Source organism: Panthera onca, chromosome D3, assembly GCF_046562875.1.
Source record: "Panthera onca isolate mPanOnc1 chromosome D3, mPanOnc1 haplotype 2, whole genome shotgun sequence".
NCBI lineage: Eukaryota > Metazoa > Chordata > Mammalia > Carnivora > Felidae > Panthera > Panthera onca.
The window spans coordinates 67,248,431-67,262,919 of record NC_138350.1 but is presented as its reverse complement, the minus strand read 5'-3'; the positions used below and the strand labels follow the sequence as shown (position 1 = coordinate 67,262,919).

The 14,489-nt window shown below is 51.9% G+C and overlaps 1 protein-coding gene across 3 annotated transcripts in view; it reads left to right on the top strand.

The window, feature by feature from the left end:
• The window catches only part of ZBTB7C (zinc finger and BTB domain containing 7C), a 350,726-nt gene that overhangs the window by 186,089 nt on the left and 150,148 nt on the right, over positions 1 to 14,489 (top strand). For all 3 annotated transcript variants that reach the window (XM_060613794.3, XM_060613792.3, XM_060613793.3), the window contains one exon: positions 11,186 to 11,247. The gene's annotated coding sequence lies outside the window, so the exon portion shown is untranslated. The remainder of the gene's footprint in view (positions 1 to 11,185; positions 11,248 to 14,489) is intronic.

Below are 14,489 nucleotides of genomic sequence, written 5' to 3'. Positions count from 1 at the left end.
TGGCGAATGGCTCGAAAGAGCCATGTCCACTGCACATGTGTTCCTCTGGGGAGTATTTCTCCTCCTTGTGAGTTGTAGGTGCCTGTGAATACTTGAGATTGATTGGTTGGTTGGTTGGTTGGTTGGTTGGTTGGTTGGTTTGATGTCATTTAAGCTAAATCTGAACTTTTGCTCCGTGTGATCCATGAGATGGGGAAGATTGACTCTGATAGAGAAAATGACTTTGATAAAGGTTAAAAGGGGGATGGTATCCCTTGCCACGTAAGGGATTTGGGAACACGAAGAATAAAAGGCAGAGGTGAGTCCACAGCCCCATCTTCTGAGGGAAGGTGTGCATTGTTGTGACTCAGTTGGACAGGGTCAAAAAGCTCAGCCTTAGGAAGACCGTGGGATTGAGGGAGGACCCCTAGACATTCCCCGGACGCTGAACCTCGCTCCCCAGCCAACCTGCTGCAGATGCCTGAGATTACATCATCAGAAACTCATCTCAGTGTAGGAAATTCCCATGACCTCTGGGAGGGTGGTGCATTTGGCTGTTACCTGTCACTAAAGCTGTAAAGTTAGTTTGCCAAATCCTTCTTAGACAGCTGCGACCAGAGGGCGCCCTGCCTGTGGGAGGGGAAGAGGGGGGGAAAAGCATCCAGAGGGGTGGGGCCAACTCAGCAAGGGGGGAAGCGGGGGAGGGGGGAGGAAACAGCATCAGGTGAGGACCAAGGTGGGAGCAGGACCCGTGTCTGGTCCTTTGTCCCTGAAGGATTAACCTTTACCCAGGTCCTGATAAGGAGAGCGCTAGATGCTGTCTACACTGCAGTCACCCGTCTTGCCAAAGTCACGGGCTCTCTCTCCATCCTCTGTGACTGATGCCCACAGCTGGGGGACACTTGGGTGAGGCAGGAAGCCGGCTGTCCCAAATGTCCACCGCATCTGCACCCACCGGCTGAGCCGAATGCTTCCCTAGAGGCAGCTGGCTTAGTGCCCAAACCTGTTTATGCCAGTGGAACTTGCTGTTGTAATTATGCAATTTAATTAAGTATTATACAAACCAATTAAATACCATAGCAAAAAAAGAAGAAGAAGAAGAAGAAGAAGAAGAAGAAGAAGAAGAAGAAGAAGAAGAAGAAAAAGGGTTGTTCCCAATGAAAACTAAGTTAAAGCTTTGGAAAGGCATAACAAGAATGGCTGTTTTTCCAAAATGTGGGTGAGTTGGGTGTGGGTGAATAGCCATGAAAGTTTAGGGAAATATCCATCAAATCGAGGGAGACTTTTGCACTCAGATTATTTTGCAAGTATATTTAATTTCTCATTCCGCTAAAGAAAACCCGTAATTGGAAAGTGGGGACAATGCTGCGGGAGGGTGACCTCTACAAAAAAGACAATAGGATCTGTTCCGTCCAGGAGATGCGAGATTAAGGAAAAGGCCCTGGCTTTACATCCCAAGTTTGGTGAATGAATATCCAAGCATACATTCGTTAAAATGTTTTGATTAGTCAACCAACCAGCTCAGCTCAGAGCATGTTTTCGCTGGGCTTCAGCCCCTGGAAACTAGCTCCCTCCCCTCTGAATGAGAGGTATGTAGAGCAAGCTTACATTTGGGGCCACAGATGCTGAGTTGGCTGGGTTTCCCAGAGCTGGCAGAATTGGGAGTAGCCAGGGAAGAAGTCAGGGATGGCTTCAGGCCTGGCCAGTCCCTCGGCGGCTGCCTTCCAGATGTTTCCCTGGGGGCCTCCGCAAGAAGCTTCAGTCCAGCCTGTGCTCTCTGTGTTCTCCCCTGCTCCCACAGCTATCACAGTGGGACAGAGTGATTCCATAGCCATTTTTAGACAGTCTTCTGCTCCTACTGTTGATATCCCCCCCCCCCATCCTTCAAGCCTCTGGTTACTATCTGTTGCCTCCAGGAAGCTTCCCCGATTACCCCCCTAAACTTACTGAGTGCACCATCGTCTTGCACTTTGTCTTGACTGCCTTACTATCTTTCAACAATCACCACCCTGCAGGATTGCAAAAATGCCACCGCGAACAGTACTGTCATGGTCACGGAGATTCAGGAGTATTTGCCTTGAAGATGACTTATAAGCTGATGTGAGACAATCAATGAACCCCTGAGGGACTGCAGGACCCCTCCTAGAGCCCTGGGTCTATAGCACTGAGGGGCAAATTGCAGGAGTTCAGCTCAGCTCGGTACTTTCCAGCAAATTTAAATCAGAGACTCTCTGTAATCAGGGCCCTGGGTAGGGAGGAGAGGGGAGGGCCAGGAGGGTCCAGAGATGAATGATTCACAGTTGTGCTTGTCCCCAAGAGCCAATGAGCTGGTGGGGAGACGGCCACCTGCCTGAGGAGCTTGGACAGTCTTATATCCTAGACTCGTCTGTTGTGAAAATTCTATGCCATTTCCTTTGTCATTTGTACGTTTTCTCTCTCTCTCTCTCTCTCCCTCTCTTTCCACACACACACACACACACACACACACACACACACACACTCACACAGTGCTGAGGGAAATGGAGCTTCTGGGCAGACTTCTTGTAGGAGGTGAGGTCTGCAAAGATCTGAGTGGGGAGCCTTGAGGATCAGTAGGGCCAGACAGGAGTGCTTATGTCTCACATGGATACACGTGGTGCTTCTGCTGGGCGCTGATAATGCCTGGTGGCCTCTCTCAGGATCATTTCTGATGCCTCCTCCTAAGAGGGGAAGCTGGATGGTGAAGGCAGACCTCTCTTTCCTAAGTGATGCCAAGCAAGTTCCAGAGAAGAGCTCTGACTAGGTTTTTCCAAGCCCCAAAGGCTGGGTGACACAGCTGGGTGACTTGGGACAGCCGCCTTATGCTTGCTGTCCCTAGATCACTAGTGGTATCCCCCCTCACTCTCCAAAGGGTCCCTGTTGGGACAATAAAACGTATGGGTTCCCTACCCATGCTCTATGGTGGGGGTGTCCAGGGAGGTAAGGGGCAGGAGCTAGAGGGGACAGTTTTAGAGTCAGCCTTCTTCTAGGGGCGCCCCTCCTGCTGTAAGGACCTCTGGTCCTCTTTCCAAACTCCCAGCACACCATCCACGTGTGCATTCTTGGTTATTGTGTGTCACTTACTTACGTACTGTTTGTCCGTGTTATTCAGAGTCATTGGTGGAGTTCAAAAACTTTTAAAAGCGAAATAAATCCCTTTCCCAGGGGATATAACTTTCCCACCTGAGAGGAGGCTTGAAATGCCTTTTCTCTGAGAGAAAGAAACGCTGGCACTAAGTATTCCGTCACAATGGATACCAGGTGGAGATGGAACTTTCTGGAAGGCAGATTTAGCTAGAGGGAGGAGAGAGAGTAACAGGATTCGGGGAACCAGGTCAGGGCCGGGGGCAAGACCCACAGAAGCAGGAGAAGCTGTCCAGGGGAAGCCTGTGATCGCTGAAGACCGAACAGGCCCGCCTCCCCATGCCGCTGTCTGGAGCCCTGAATGCTGCCATTACCTGTCTGATATCACTCCCCGCTCGGGCTGACCAGGCCTGCTCCCACTGCGCCCTCTGATTCCCGCTCCCCACACTTGCCCTCTGCCAGCCTCAAAATCCCAGTCCACTTGGCCGTAGAACCAGGCAGCGGGGCTGGAGTCCCATCACCCAGCCACGCAAGTTCCACAGCACGTGTCCCCCTGAACACCATCAGCCAGTGAGATCAGGCACGGAGAACCCTCTTGAGCCGCCCCTACCTCATCTCGCCCCTGCAGGGGAGGAGGTCTGCCGCCCCGCGTCCCACAGACGAAGACTTAACATGCTTGCTCTCTTTTCCTTGTGGTGGAGACAGCTTTTCCTTTTGCCAAATGTGAGCTGTTATTTGCGATGAGAAAACTGCATATTCTTTGCCTATGTTGTGACTGAGAATTAACCTCTCCTGCTTCACCAGCCAGAGAGCAGTGGGAAGGCCCCCCTCAGTGGACCCCCTCCCCCTTCCTACCCTAGCCCTCGGGCAGGGGGCTGCTGGGGTCCAGGGAGCGGATGTGGGCAGCCACTGCCCTCTCTCTCAGCTGCTCCAGGCCATTCCCTGCTGGCAGATTCTTGCTCAGATTTGCCCAGCCCCAGGAACACTTCCCTGAGGCCAGAAAAAATAAAATATGCGTGATTGAACAGCCAGGCCTGGGCCGGGCAGCCTGACCAGGGAGATTGGGCCTTTGATCCTTAGACAGGCTCTCCTCCCCTCCCTTGCTTCCCCAGGCCAGGCCCCACTGTTGGCTTTGCTCCGGGCTTAGCCCTCCCTCCTTCTCAGGGTTATTTTAAGATTCTAGGCCAAGGTCACAGAAATTTGGACTTCGAAGGGGCCATCACCCCCAAAGCAATGACTAAAGGTGGATTCAGTTGCCTTAGAAGATGCTGTTTCCAGCAACACGCAAACACTCCTTTCTCAGAATCAGACCAGACCAAACTGCTTGGTGCCCTGCTGTGCCAGGTAAGATGGGCTGGACCTCAGTTCCTGCTCTAAAAACACTTCCGGGGGCACCCCCGCATCCGGGCCCTGGGCTGAGGGCCTTCATTCTGCTTCAGCCTCCGCGCTGCCCCTGCAGGCTGCTTTGAGGTGACTCCCCATACTTGCCCCCTCATTTCAGGACACACTGGCCTCTTGGCCCTTCCCAGGTGGAGCAGGGGCTCAGCTGCTAGCATCCTGCTAGATGGGGGCTCAGGGCTGAGCGGGCCAGCTTGTGCCAGGTGCGCTGGGGAAGGCCCCTCGGAGATACGCTGTCAAGACTGTGGACGGTGGCCCCATGACCAAACACAGCGTCTCCCCCCGTTGGAGTGTTACTTTTGCCTGGATTCCGCTCTTCACGCCCTGTTCAGCTAATACTTTGCTGGGAAGGGTCAGGGAGGCTTACAGTCAGATTCTTTCCTTTGGTGGGGAGAGCAAGAGGCATACAGATAATCACTGTTTAATCCAGTCAATGTTTATCAAGCACCTACTATATTGGTGTTAGGGGTGGAGGGGCAGGAAAAGGCTGGGAGGAGTCTGGCTTGCGGGTGAGAGGCCGAGTCTCTTTTTGATCCCCCTCTGGAAGGCGGAGAGGGTGAGGCGAGTGCAGGGTGTGTGCTCTGGAAGGGTAAATTAAGGCCGAGTCACTGCCCAGTAGCCAGAGATGTCCTGATTGCTGCGGTGCTCTATCCTGCTGGCTCCCCCACTTGGCTTTCCATTTTCACCGGACACGGGACACAGTGGTACCTCACATTGGGAGGGCCGTGCTAGTCTCCTGCTCCGGCTCCCAGTCCCCCTCATGGGGCCCAGATGCCCAGTGGTGGCTCAGTGACGGCCTGTGTGCTGATTGGCCCTGAGTACTATGTTTTGGCGTGATTGATCTTTTTTAAAAAAAAAAAAAAATTAATAGACTTGACTTTTTAAAGCAGTTTGCGGTTTATAGAAAGATTGAGCTGAAAACACAGAGACTTCCCATCTACCCCTTTTCCTCTCCCTTCCCCCACCCCAGCGTCCACTATTGCTAACATCTTGCATGAGCGTGTATTTTTGTTGCAACTGATGAGCTGGTACTCATACGTCATTGTGAACTAAAATCCGTAGTTTACATTAGAGTTAGAGTTCACTCTGTGTTGTACAGTTTTATGGATGTTGCACGTATAGAGACACATATCTGCCATCGCAGGATCGTAGTTTCACGGCCCTAAACCTCCTCTGGGATTCACCTGTTCATCTGTCTTCTCTTCCCCCGGTAACCGCCCATCGTTTTACTGTCTCTGAGTTTTGCCGTTTCCAGAATGCCATACGGCTGGCATCGTCTGGTATGTAGCCTTGTCAGATTGTCCCCCTCTTCACGGAACTGTCCTTCCAGAGAAAAGCTGATCTCACTCACCTCACCTGAGACTACACAAATGCCAGCCCCCTTGCCACGTTTTCCCTCCGTTTTCTCATTTAATTCTTCTTAACCCCTGTGAAGGAGGAAATAGGCGCCATGATCCTGTCCATTCTGCTGGGGAAAATCTGAGGCAGAGAGGGGTTAAGTCACTTGCCCAAAGTGACACAGCAGGGTCAGTCTGGCTCCAAACCACAGCACATCATGGCCTCCTGAGAGCCGCAGGCCCTGCGGCAGAGACTGTGACCTTGCCGTCCCCAAGGGCACCTCTCATGGCCTCTGCCCCTCCCTGTGAGGCTCCACTCAAGGCGAGGAGGCAGAGTTGATCACTTTAGTGTCATTGACGGGGGCGGAGAGGGGAATCTGCCTGTGCTGGCCTCTATCCGGCGTCAGAGAACCCTCATCCCAGCCACACATGCTTGCTGAGGGGCTGTGGTGGGGGCTAAGCCGGACACAGCCTGAGCCTGCCTTCCCACCATTTCGGGTGGGTGTATGCGGGCTCCAGGCTGGTGCCCTGGGGACCTGGGTTCTGGTTCTCGTCTTATCTCTGACATGATTTAGGATGAGTTATTTGCCCTCTCTGGGCTTGGGTACTCTGGCTGTAAATACAGGGATTTCTAGGGCTCCTCCAAGCACAAGACATCATTTACAAAAATCCAATAGAGAACTTCAGAAGAACAATAACCAATGTATGTCACATGCTGATTGTAAGGGCATTGGCAGCCCAGAAGACAAGGATTAGTGCAGACTAAAAAAAAAAAAAAAAATTCTTGAATTTGCATCAGCTCTCCAGGCAGCATCTCTGCAGCCCTTCTGACGAAAGGACGGGTCTTTATCAACGAGCAGAAAGGCCGTGAGAGGTCAAGGCCATGTCTGCAGTAGGCTCTGACCTGGACCCAGCCAAGGTTTGCCCCCCTGGGGTGTTCAGGGCCAACATGGCCTGACATCCACAGGCATCGGTTCACTCTGGGCATAAACTCCCACTGTCCCTAAACCATGCCGTCCTCTGGTCGGTCCCTTCTGGATGGTGTCGTGCAGGCTAAACTTATACGACACTCGCAGGCAATGCAGGAACCGTTGGGAAAGGCCTCTGGGTCCAAGGACTTGGTTTGAACACTGCTAGAACTTGCCAGATGAATGCCTCTGAGAAAGTTACTCAGCTTCTCTGTGTCCCCATCTTCCTGACTTTCAACCATCCTGCAAAGAGTTTGCATGCAGGAAACGTACCTTTTCATGTCTGCCTCCCCAACAGGTAGCCAAGACCCTGGGACACAGCAGGCGCTCACTACATGAATTAAGTCTCTCCTACCTGCCTGCCAAGCGAGGGGGAAAATATCCTTTTAATCAGGACTGCATCGCACCAATATTAGTTAATATTAACTAGTACCAGTGCTAACGTTAGTATTACTATTAGGTTGTGGATCACACAGTTGTGATTCAGACCTGGTCTTATTGCTACTGAAAGTCCTGAGTGATCCGGAGGCAGGAGCATGGGCAGCCGTGGGCCTCCCACCGTCCGGTGTCTGTCAGAACTTGGGGCAGAGAGAAGAGGGAACTCGGAGAAAGGGAGGGATGTGGACTGCATGGTCTGGTCAAGGGCCAACGGTGTCTCTCCATGACAGCAGGCTGGAACCTGACCTCTCTGCTCCTTGAATGCTCCTTCCTTCCCACCTCCGGGAGAACCGATAGCAGCTGCCCGCAGAGGCCTGGCCCTTGACAGACAGTGCCAGCCGGTCATGGAGCCAAGGGCTGGCCGGGGAGATGGAACCTGGATGCTACAGTTTGGCCCATCTCCAGCCCTTCCTGGAGATTTGAGAAAACAAGTCATGAGTCCAGAATGTTCCTTGATGATCTAACGAGAGCGAGGCAGCCAGGTTGTGGGTTTGAGAGCTTCCAGGCCAGGGTCCGGGAAGGCCCCCGAAATCACGAAGGCCCTTCTCCTGGCTGCCGGGGCACAGACTCGCACCTTTGCTACCCAGAGGTGCAATAGTGTCCGACAGCTGGTAGGATGGGTGGGGTTGGGGGTGGGGCGTAACAGTCAGCTTGGAGAGTTGCTAACTTCGCACATTTCCTCATATTGTAATGTCAGTTTATTTTAAGTTGGAGGGAGCTTAGTGACCACTCCTTCCTTCTGCAGATGAGAAGGTGCAGGTTCAGAGAAAGGCAGAGGCTCATCCAGAGCTCCGTGGGCCTCCTCTTGTCTCACAAGCCTGCATTCGCCCCACCCCTTTTTAACTTGTAACAATACAACCCTGTTTTTTGAGGTTTTAAAAGCACCTTCCAAGAAAAAGCTCAGGACGCTGAAGGAAAAAAAAAAATGATGCACGCTATTTATTCACTTCCACTTGGAGAAGCTGTTAGCTCTAATGACCTTTCCAAATTAATAAAATCTGTAAATGCTCAATTGTTCATTGCACACACCGAGTCGCACCTCTAAATGACTGAAGGCATCTGCGTGCCTGCCTGGAATACGCAGCTCCAGGGCTCGGCAGCCCGCAGACGTGCTTTCCACCCCGGGCAGGGGGGCTGTGGTCAGATTCCCTGGGAGGGGAAGCAGGGAGGCTGTCCCTTTGAGAGCCTTGAGGGAGGAATGGTCTGTGGTGTGCTCAGCCCTGAGCCACGGTCCATGGCAGGCAAAAAAGATGAGCGACAGTCCCTGTCCGGGGGTCCTGCCGGGGATGCACCGGGAGAGGCAAGACTTCCAGACGTGAGAGTAAGGTAGTACCCAACTAAGCAAATGCTTGACTGCAGGCTGCGGCACTCAGAGAAAGCACAATGGGGAGCATCTGGAGGGCTCCATGAAGGAGGCAGAGCTTGCTGTGAGCCCCCCAGAAAGAGTCGGAGCAGGTCAGGTGGACAGCACGGGAGGGGCTTTCTAGGCAGGGAGCTGCTGAGATGCGGCAAAGGGTAACAGTGACAGTGTCATCAGAGCCTATGTACCTGGAGGAGGAAGCAGGCAGGGGACACGATGGGTGGGACCTGTTGGGTGGAAGGAGGCCACGTTCTGCAGGGTGATGGTGTTTGGACCTCACGAGGTGGACGTAAGATAATCCTGTTACGCGATGCTCAGCCGCCTCCATCTGATACGGTGCTGCACAAACACCACGCTTAACAAGCCGTGGGGTTCCCTGGCCCAGAGCCACACTGTCCAGTTGGTCCCTGAGTCCCGGTGGCAGTCTCTCCCTGTCTGAGCTTATGGATGACCCAGGCCACTCTTGACTTCCAAGGGGAAGATGGACGGAAGTCTTGTAGACCATGTATGTTGTACTACTATTTCAGGGGAATTTCTTTTTTTAAAAAAAAAAAATTTTTTTTTTAACGTTTATTTATTTTTGGGACAGAGAGAGACAGAGCATGAACGGGGGAGGGGCAGAGAGAGGGAGACACAGAATTGGAAACAGGCTCCAGGCTCTGAGCCATCAGCCCAGAGCCCGACGCGGGGCTCGAACTCACGGACCGCGAGATCGTGACCTGAGCTGAAGTCGGACGCTTAACCGACTGAGCCACCCAGGCGCCCCAATTTCAGGGGAATTTCTAAAATCGTGATAAAATAATATACTATCAAATTTACCTTGTTAACCATTTTTAAGTGTGCAGTTTAGGGGCATTAAGTATATTGGTGTTGCCGTGGGCCATCACCAGCATCCTTCTCCAGAGCGGTTTCATCCTCCCAAACTGAGACTCTGTCCCCACTAAACACTGACTCCCCATCGCCACCTCCCCACAGCCCTTAGTGATCTCGATTCTCCTTCTGTCTCTGTGATATCAGTATAAGTGGAATCCTACAGTATTTGTCTTTTTTTTTACGTATATTTCTTTATTCTGAGGGGGCAGAGGGGCAGAGAGAGAGAGTCCCAAGCAGGCTCCACACCACCAGTGCAGAGCCCTAGGCGGGTCCCGAACTCACAAACCTGGAGATCATGATCTGAGCCAAAGTCGGAAGCTTAACCGACTGAGCCACCCAGGCACCCCCAGTATTTGTCGTTTTGGCTTCAAGGTTCATCCATGTTGTAGCACCTGCCAGAACTACCCTCCTTTTTATGGCTGAATAATATTCCACTGTGCGCATAGACCGCGTTTTGCTTATCCGTTCATCTGTCCACTGACTCTTGGGTTGCTTTCATCTCTTGCCCCTTGTGAATCACGCTACTACACCCGTGGGTGTGCAGATATCTGTTTAAGTCCCTCGCAGCAGGATTTTGAGCTTTAAGGAAAAAAAAAGTGCCTTGGCTTTCAAACAGTTGGGGCTGATCCGCAGGCCCTCGCTGCTATGGCTGCCTTCTCCTGCCGTGCTAAGTCTCTTGTGCCTTGAGCAGAGCTCTTTGTCACACTGTGCCAGGGACCCCGACTCAAGGCTGGACTCTGGCACGCACGGCCGTCCCCACACCACGCTAAGCCGCTTCAGTCTGCCTGTTAGCCAGCTTCAAGCCTCTTGGCCTTCACTTCTTATCCCGAAACACATCAGCCGTGCTGAGGTTGCAAGTGCTTTGTGCTCTCGCTTGGTAAGTTCTCTGTCCCGCCTTCTGAAATGTATTTAGCCACGATCGTAAAAGCCAAGGGACATCACTCATGCACGGTTCTTCCTTCTTGTCCTATGTCGTCCTCTCGCCTTCTCCCTCCAAAAACCCGCGTGTGCTGCTGATGCACTAAAGGGCATCCTGTCTTGAAGCATCACTATCTCTGGGCATTAATTGCCTCTACAGATCCCAAACTCACTTAAAGCACATTAAAGCGGTGACACACTCAGGCAGAAAGGCAGGAGAATTCACAGTTCAGGTTGGCATTGTCATTAACTCAAGTCTTTGGTGTCAACTCCCTCCCGCACCGAACGTCCCGCCTGGCCTTACGGTCAACCTCCGCAATGCATTTTCTGGCCTTTGTTGGTTTGTGTCAGCTCTTGAACATTATTTAAATGTAGTTTGGGGCCCATGCATGCAATTACCATTGTGTTATTATTCAGAGCCAGATTGTTAAGATTCAGGCAGCTGTACAAGGAGATGCCCTGTGCTGTGAGGTCCAATTTAGGAGGGCCTTCCGAGCCGGCGCACGGGGTTGCTAGGCAACCCCATGCTACAGAAGAGGAGGCCTCACTCCGGAGTGGGAAGAAGCCCGGCGCCTTCAGGGAATTGGAGGCAGTGGTCAATCTGAGACTGGCATGGTGCCGTGGAGGGGGAGGGAGGCATGTGGGGAGCCAGGGGCGCGCACCCAGCTAGCACGCGGTGCTCCTGGGAGGGGAGCGTGCTGTTGGGAGTAAGAAGGAGAGAAGGTGCAGCAGCCCGAGGTCGGCCAGGAAACTGCCAAAGGCTACCAGAGCAGATGCTAATATGCTTCTCCATCCCTTTCTTCTCTTTGCAGGAGATGAGCAGGTTTGCAGAGAAACTGCTGGCCTGAAATTTAAGACGAAGGCATCATTGCCTGTGAGTATGAATTTTGCTTTCTTAGGTCTGTGGTTTGCCAGTGTTCCTGGGAGGAGGCGGGTTTCCCTGTTTGGGGAAGGGGTCATGACCTTGATGGAGTCGGCTTTTGGTTCTTCTGGAAGGTGTGTCCGGCTGGGTGGGGCTGGACTCAGGAATGCAAGGCTGCCAGCGGAAGGTGGATGGTTGGAACCCGGGCTCTGCCCTCCCACTGGCTCAGGAAAGAGTGACTCCCTTGCGGCTGATTAGTATTTGGGGGGAGAGCAGGACTCCGGGAGGGTAAGGAAGGTGTGCATTTTTTCGCCCTGGAGCCGCAAACAGTTTGTACAATTCTGAATTTGTTGCCAGGTTGATCCTATTTAGAACTGTACGTTCTCATATAGGCCGTTGAACAGTGTGTTAAACTAAGAGCAATCATACAACCCAATGCTTTACTCAAGCTGAGAATATTATTAATCGCCAGGTGCCTGGCAAGAAATAGCTAGAGAGATAGAAAGAGAAGCAGTGGCCTAGGCTCTGTTTTGGAGGTGCCTTCAGTCCAGGGTGGGAGGAGAGGAAACCAGGCATGTGAGGGTATTAAAGACCTTTACGATCAAGCACACAGTCCAGTGTGGCACATACACCACAGCCAGAAGCGCTGGTGACAGGAATGGTTAGGGCACACTTCCTGGGGACAGAGGGACTTGAACTGGGCTGATGGAGGAGGGAAGCCGGTCGGGGTGTGGGGGCAGGAACAGGTGCCGGGATGGGAACACCCAAAGGCCTATGGGGAGGATGTCATAGACATCCTGAAGGGGTCCTAGATAGTCTGAAGGGGGGTGGGGGTGGGGAGAAAAATGCCGGTGACATTGGGTAGGACCAAGTGGTAAAGGGCCAGAAGTGGCTTCGTGAACGGTCCATGTGCAAAAAAAAATCAGGATGAAGTAAGGTATCCCTCATTTATGTAAATAAAATTGAGTTTCTGCCAGTTTGTCTGTGACCCATATGAAAGTGGCCGCATGGAGTTTTCACCGAACTTGAAGTTGTATCTGAGATCAGTACAGACCCTGGATCAATGATAGGAAATTCACATTGGGGATCCTCCCTAGATGTCAGAGAGAGAGAGAGAGAGAGAGAGAGAGAGAGGATAGAGAGAGGGGGCCCTCTCCAGACAGCTGCAGCTGACCACCACCTGAGACCCGTGTGATCCATGAGGAGGTGCCCTGAGCTCCAGGTGGACAGTCACCAGGACAGGGCTCCCAATGTCCACTTGATTTTCTCTGGAGCTGCTTCTCACATAGGGAGCTCTAGGTACGATGCCCAAGATGAGAGGAAGCTCAGATTTACTTATTTGGCAAAGGTTGATTACTTGTTCCAAGCAAGCAGGGGAAGCTAGCATGTTCTCAGTCTCACGAATAACAACCAACACGTATATAATTTTGCCAGTTTGCAGCGCACTTGACAATTTAGCCTCAGATGAGCTTCGCAGAGGCTCTGTAGATAGTGCCATTTTGCAGATAAGGAAACTGAGGCTGGGAATAAATATTTTGCTTGAGTTCTTTAGCCAAGAAGTGATCGAGCTGATGTTTATGCTGACTTTCTGGGGCACGTAACTGCGGATCTGATTGGGGGATAGGCTGCTGAGTCGACCCCTGCCTCCTGCTCCTGCTCAGCCATCCTGGAGAAGAAGAGTATTTGTGTGGTCCCGCATGGCTCTGGTGGTGGGAACTCTCTGCTCTGGCTGGTCAGCATTTTGCTGTGCTGGCTTTCATGGGATGTGCAGTGTCGACTGGTGATCTTTGGGCCGGGCAGGAAGGCAGCCTGCCTCAAAGAGGCAGGCTCCTGTGTGTTTCTACCACCAGGGACAACCCACTGGAAAGATACTAGAGGGTTCCATTTTGAGCTGCGGTTTGGCTGATTTAGGCTGGGTTGCCTAGAAGCAGAGCTTGAGACAGGGATTCAGGTGCATGCGATGTACCAAGGGAGAGCTTTTAGGGACTACTTGTCAGGGAGGGGGGGGATGTGCCAGGGCAAGTCTTTCCTTGGCTTGACCCATGTGGATTTCCGCGGTGTCTGGCCTGGCAGCAAGGGGCAGGCCTCAAGTAACCCCTCATTCACCACTGGCCACTCCTGGGAACGGTGCTGCTGGTGTGACCTCCAAGGCATGCCCTTGACCAAGAGCCAGGGTCGGGAGAACACCACAGGTGAAAGCAGCTGGGAAGTGGGCGTCCCAGCGAGAAAAGGGAGTCTGAGGAGGCCATTGGTTGCACCTACTCTCGTGCCTGTGAGCATCACTACCGTGAAGACAGCCAAACATGGTTTTTACCAGATTCGGCCGTAATTTCCACTGTCGTAAATTTGCATTTTAAGCGTGTCGGTATTAAAATAACAATCGTAAGTATCAAAGCCTGTGTTCAATGAAACATGGATGCGCTTTTCGAAACTGTCCGTTTACTCTTAATAGGTCATATAGTCCCATGACTGAATTCAAAAATACCAAAAGGTGTCCTGTGACAAGTCTCCTTCCCGCTTCTGTCCCCAAGCTGCCTGGATCCTCTCCTGGCGACAAAACCAACATTACCAGGGTTTTTGTGTTACTTTCCAAGGATAGTCTAGGCACCGCAACAATGGTGTGGCTTAGATTTCAAAGTTTTGGTGAGCCTGGTGCTGTCCAGTAAGAGACCACTCAAGAGCCAGCAGCTGGGGCTCTTCCTTCTGAAGGAATTGAGCTAAAATGTGCCTTTTATTTGGAGAGAGAGAGTAATCCACAAGTCAGCCCCCAGGGGAATGTTCAAAACGCATGTAAACTTTCCAAACGTTTCCAAAGTTTTTACAGTTACTATAGAAACAATTGATGTCTGAGTTACAAATTATTATTACTTCCTCCTTAAGGCAAATCACCTCTAAAGAATTTCAGATGCTGTGTTACAGCCCTCGAAATTCGCAAATATTTAGAATCATTAAAAATTGCACCAAATTCACTAGTTCAAATTATTCCCGACTCATTGCACTGATTGCCACCATCGTTTGCATATCGTTTGCTGACTTCCTGAAACGTGTGTTGTCGCCATAATGGGTTTAGATGCATTGTAGCATCAGCACCTTGTGAATTTTCACTGTGGTTTCCTTTCATAAAGTGACTGCTGCGGTTTGGAGGTACTTTCTCAACATAGCGACGGAGTAGGACTGAGGCCGGTGAGCTCCCTGTCGTGGAAGGTGCGGGAAGAGTTGCTGGGCCATCTGTCTACAAAGTTGCACAGGAAATC